Below are 6,020 nucleotides of genomic sequence, written 5' to 3' on the forward strand. Positions count from 1 at the left end.
AAGGGTTTCTATTATCTTCTCTCCTTCTTCAAAAATTTTCTCGGCTCTGTTGTCCCACACAATGATATCTTCAATGTATTACAAGTGTTCTAGAGCCTCAGCCTTTTCCAGAGCAGTGTGGATCAGTCAAAGGCAAATAGTGGGCCTGGGTTTCCACTCCTGGGCAGCTGGTTTCAGGTGTATTGGATACAATACAAAAAAAAAACAACCCTGTGGCCTGCACTCTGCTGCTGGAGACATGGAGAAGAACACATTTGCAATGTCAGTGGTGGCACTACTTTGCTGTGGTGGACTCCAGCTCATACTGAAGTTCCAGCACACCTGGCACAGCAGTGCTCGGTGTGACTTCCTTCAGGCCATGATAGTCCACTGTCAGTCTCCATTCTCCATTGGACTTACACACTGGCCACATAGGGTCATAAAAGAGTGAGCAAGTCTTGCTGGCCACTCCCTGACTCTCCACGAATCATCTCATGGATGGGGTGCACAGGGTCCTGGCTGGTGTCGTGTTATCAATGCTGCACTGCTGTGGTAGTAATGGTGTTCTGCCCTCAGCAGTGCCACAGCAGAGGGGGAGAGATGAGGCAAGGTGTTCAGCTGCCTGACTTCCTCTGTCTCTACAGCTCTCCCAAAAGCCATGGATGCCCTTTTGGGTCGTTGAAATACCCCCACCTGAGGCAATCTGTGCCAAGGAAGCACAGGGCCTCCAAACCAGTCACAGTGGTGTGTGTTTACCATTTGTTCCCAGACTCACTTCAGTTTCCAGTACAGTTATGTGTTGGGATACCCTTGTCACCCCTGAAATAGAGATGTATTCTGCCCCTCAGTATCATGATGGTATGGGGTATGGGACATTTCCCCTCTAATCTGCTGAAGTCCTTTGAGTCTGTCCGCAGTCTTGGACAGTCTTTCCACAGACAAGGTGCGGGTCAGTAGGGAGGAAAAAAGATGATCATCACATGGCTGTAGCTAGGTAATCACCTAAAGCACTTTGTTCTCCTCCTGCCATGGACATGGATACCAATGAGTTGTGCTCCATACAAATTTCTGCCATGTGGATTGTGCACTCTGGACCTCATCCAGATCTACAGGGATTGCACCTTATTTGAATCCCTAGAGACTACCTCCAGAACACTCATTCTCCCAGGTACTGGATACCTTTCTCCATGGTGCCATGCTGCCTGGGTGCACTACTAGATCATCCCTGAGAGAGAACCTTTCTCTCACACTTGCCAGAAGTCACCTCCAAAGGCTGAGAGCTTCTGTCCTCTTCCCAATGCCCTTGTCAGTGCCAGATCCTGGGACAGGGATTCCCGTTGCTTGGCTTCACTACCATCTAGTTTCATATCATGGGCCATGACATGGTAACATTGGAGCAGGTGGGGCTGACCCAGCTGGTGGTGAAATCTCTTTGCAGATCTCACAGCTCACCCAGGGATACAGATCAGTGATTATCTCTGGCCCTGCCTCTTCCTCCTATTGTGAGGGTCCTGCTTCCTCTGCATACTTTACTAAAGAAACTGATTTGGCTTTGGATTTCTTCTTCTTTATAGGGGCAGCTTCTGGGGCATTGGGTTGTTCCTGAGGTTCCCCTGCAGTCTGTGTGGCCCCACTGCCTGTTTTTCTGCTTTCCTCCTCTTCCCCCTGAGGGTGCACTCTAGTATCACATAGTGTCCAATTAACAGTAGCCAGGGTCCAGGCATACTGTAGAACTTCCCTCCTCTCTGGAACTGCTGCACCATTTTTCTTTCAAATATTCTGCCACTTTAACAGGGTCCTGTAGTTGTTCAGGGGTGAATGGAGACCCTTCCAACAAGAGACAATACCACAATTTCTTGACTCGAAGAAAGCCTCTCTGCCAGAATGGGAACTTATCTTTCAAAAGTGTATCCTTCCCTAGATATCTCTATAGGCCAGAGTATCTTCAAAGGAGGAGAAGACTTCTTTTTTTTTTTCTACTTGCTGGGGAGCATATGTACACTCTTTTTTCTGCAATATCTTCATGAAAATTGCATAATTTTTTGCTAGTTATATTTCCAATTTTTCTGTTATCCACTGGGAGCCTTCAAGGCTGCAGCCCCTCTCTGCTGTCTCTTGAACAGTCAGTTCTGGATCTTCTTCTCTAGTGAAATCCAGCTGCAAAGAGCATCGATACTCTGATTAGATCCACTACCCCTCTTCCTTCATCTCAGCAGCCTCATGTCTACCAGAGCATCATCTTAGGAAATATGCATTGTGGGTTTGAGTCTACCCATACTGAACAGAAACTAAAACTGCAGTTTCTTGTCTAGGGCAAGTGCCATGCCTCTACACTTAAACTGAGGAGTTGCAGCAGGGGAAGCTTCACATCATCTGAGTTGTGACTGTCACAATCACAACTCTGCATGTCTGTACCTGCCCTCCAGCAGCCTTGCTGAAAGTGACCTCTGTCTTCATTTTAGACAAGCTACAACGTAAGAGTGGCTTTCCTATCTGTTTCCTTAACCATCAAGTAGCTCAGCCATCAAACTTCCTCCATTTTAATGTCACAGGCCTTAGAAAAAGACTTGTCCGCCTGATCTGTGTCCTGTGGCTTAAGTAGCCTGGTTAGGCATTAAGGTTGAAAATTTATTTCCTCATATAATAGCAGAGTCTATTATGTGGAGTCTACACATATGTCTGCAATTCTTTCATGGCCAAATGTCTGCCTTTGGTAACAGGCTGAATAGGGCTGAAATTAGGAGAAAAGCTGCCAGCTGCATTTACTCACTGAATGTCTGGACTAAGGAATTAATTTTAAAACATATTATTTGTAAATAACATCAGAGTTTACACATTTCTTATCATTGAGATATGTGGCCTTGCCTTGTTGCATGAATGTGTGATGTAAGGGAAATGGCTACTGTCCAGTATCAGCCCACTCTGTGCAAAGGAACTGAAGTTTCAGAGTGGGAACTGTGGTTTCTAAAAACTCAGGACTTCTCAGTTAGCTGCAGTGATGTATGTCACATATCCTCAACTGTGTATTCATACTAGAAAGAGGGTTTAAAGTTCAGGTTGGTATGGAGGAGGGCCAAGAAACTCCCTCCTTCTCTTGCACCACTATGCATTTTCATATTGTACACTGATCTTTTAAATTAGCACTCACAAAAATGATGAACTAATACACTTGTTTGAGACAAGGCAGCTGGGCAGATGCTCTATAAAGCTCTTCGCAGGAACTTCATCTCAAGCCTCCTCTGTTACAGCCAAGATGGTCTCAATTGCTGTCAGCCGTGCCCAGTGTTGGCCACTGTGGGACAGCACACTTCAGTGTGCTCTGCATCCTCAATCATACATGAGGCCAATTTCCTGCTGCTGATGGGCAGGGGCAAACTCCCTGCATCATACAGGCAGTGTGCACCTGTGATTCTCTTCTGACTCTCCCTTCACTTTATCAGAACTTTGCTTTATCATAACTTTAAAAAGGTAAACATAAACCCTGGCTTTAAACTTCCTGGCACTTGACAGCTTTGACACCAAGTGACGGAAAGTGTCAGCTAATTAAAAAATTAATTTCCTTTTCAAATGCCACTCTTTGTTATGAAAATGTCTACTCAAAGTGCAGCCTACACATTACCCTGTAGAGAAGGAACCCAAACTGCAAAAATCATTGTGCTGTATTTAATTATGAATCAGAGGATTTTACAAAGAACAGTAAATTGCATAGTGAAAGCCTATTTTCTGTGATGGAGAATACATAAAAACAATCCTCTTCAACCCCAAGCAACCCATGCTTGCTACAATTGCTAATTTTAGACACAAACTTTATAAACTACAGGTTTTCTGCTTTGGCATGCATTTATATTAATTGTTTTTCCCCCAGAACAAATGCCTACTATGTCTGGATGCAAATCACAGAGAGGTCCAAATCGTTTAATGGGAGCAGAGCAAAACTGCAAGCTCAGACATTTGAGAAGCCAGTAACCAACAGCAAGATGCATACATATTGCAGGAACAGTTATACAACTTCCAGAAATTTCTTTTCCTTTAAACTTAAATTTCCTTGACTATTCTTTTCTGCACTATGATAGAGAACAGCTTCAAAATATGTCACCACCAGGGAGTGAGGAGTTAAAAAAGTCTGAATGCCTGAGCAGGTTGGTCTAGATGGGTGTCACTGCAGGCCCAAGAGACGCAGAGCTGAGGAAGGACAGGTATGTATGACTCTTTAACGCAGCAGTGAGAAACCAAACATTGAGCTTCAAGTAGGAGGTATGTGAGGGAAACCTGAAGTGCTGGAATGAAACCAGCAGCTGAAGCTTTGTGACCTTATTGTCAAGGAGTTGTACCTATAAAAAATGAATTAGTCAAAGAATGTGGATGAGGAAAAGCAGCCTATCAAAAGAACAAATAGGGAGAAGAAGCAGGAAAGGATGACATGGCAAACAGTTTCTATTAAGGTTTAATTGTAAGTATCAGTGGTGACCAGGAAATTAAGAGTTTGGTCATGTAGAGAGTGAGGCTGAAGTGGACAAAAGGAGAGAGGGACCCTTGACATTGAGGGTGTAGGACCACCTCCATGGCATGACATCAGCAGTGTCTGAAGTTGGGAAGAGGTGGGGAATGGGGTGGCTCTTGGAACTGTGTGAATGTGACTGTGGTTTTGAGCTGTCGTGAGCATGTCAGAGGAAAGTATGTATCTGCATTGTGAAGAGAAAACAGGAACAGGCTTCTTCCAGCATTATAATCCATTATAATTCTTCCCCAACTCTTTTCCAACCCTGTCTTCTCAAAACTGTACTCTGCCTCAGCAAACTGCAGTGACTGAACTTTCTCCTAAGAAAGATACTTCTAGAAACATAGTGCAGAAAGACTTGTCTTTTACTCAAATCCCAGTCCTTAAAAAAAAAACTTGTAAGAATTTAAGATATATTTGGTAGTTACCCAGTTTTTCAGTAAATATTTTATTTAAGCAATCCTTCCCCATTTCTTTTTCACTTTTCCCAACAGATATGTTCAGGAACACTCAGCCTGAATAATACAAACACCGTGTAGGAAAGGTCTTGCTTTACTCTCCAGGCTCATTTCTTTTGATCAAGTCATTATCTCATGACTGTAAACAACAGATTCCTCCTGATAAAAGCACATTTGCTTGTTGAGCTTGTTACATGTCCCAGGGCTAGAAATCTATGGGGAAGAAAAATAGTTTTCTTTTTTTTTTTTACCATATTTTTCAAGAGGCAGCAAAAAAACCTCCTTTTATGAATGTAACTCAAGGATATATATGCCCTGCAGTCTAGTTCTGAGGACTCAATTTTTGCAAGTCAGAGAAATGGTCAGTGCACCAAACTGCAAATCAGCAAGATCAGTCCTATAATGTGGCAAAAACACCACTGGAAAAGAGATGGTTTTTTGTTGAGTACCCAGCTCAACAAAAAGCCAATACCTTTTGCTGTTGCCATTCAGTGAGGAGGTGGTAGAGGCTTGGAGCAGACTCTGGGAGTTGAGGTGCAGATGCAAGTGGTTCAGTGTCACCTGAAGTGTTTCTGCCACAAAGCACTCAATCTCTGTGTGAACCACAAGTCAGTTAAACCACTGGTTGGGAACCCTGCCTGCTGAGCAGAGAGCTGCAAAGCTTTTCATTATGTTTTGTAACACGTGTAATCTAACAATGATGAAAGAAATAAGTTTTCCTTTACCTTCTTTGTTTCATGTTCCTGAATTATCTTCATATTAAATACCTTAGCATCATGCAGTGCATTTGCTGGCAGCTCTTCCTCTTGTTGGTGAAGTCTATGCCCTAGGGGACCAAATTAGCTGATAGACTGTATGCAGACTGCTTAATTATTTTCTTGTTATTCCACTGTTGGTTTAATTGCAATAGAAAAAAACCCCAAAAACTTGAGGGTTATTGCACTTGGATTTAAAATACGAAGTTATAATACAGCAGCTCTTCCAGTTAAAGCTCATTGCTATTATGAAAAATACTTAGGTGTTCCTACAAAGAAGAACAACTGTAAAAACAGGGTAAGCAAGCTCTGTACTGGGAGTTATCAGCA

Source organism: Geospiza fortis, unplaced genomic scaffold (genome assembly GCF_000277835.1).
Source record: "Geospiza fortis unplaced genomic scaffold, GeoFor_1.0 scaffold279, whole genome shotgun sequence".
NCBI classification, from domain to species: domain Eukaryota; kingdom Metazoa; phylum Chordata; class Aves; order Passeriformes; family Thraupidae; genus Geospiza; species Geospiza fortis.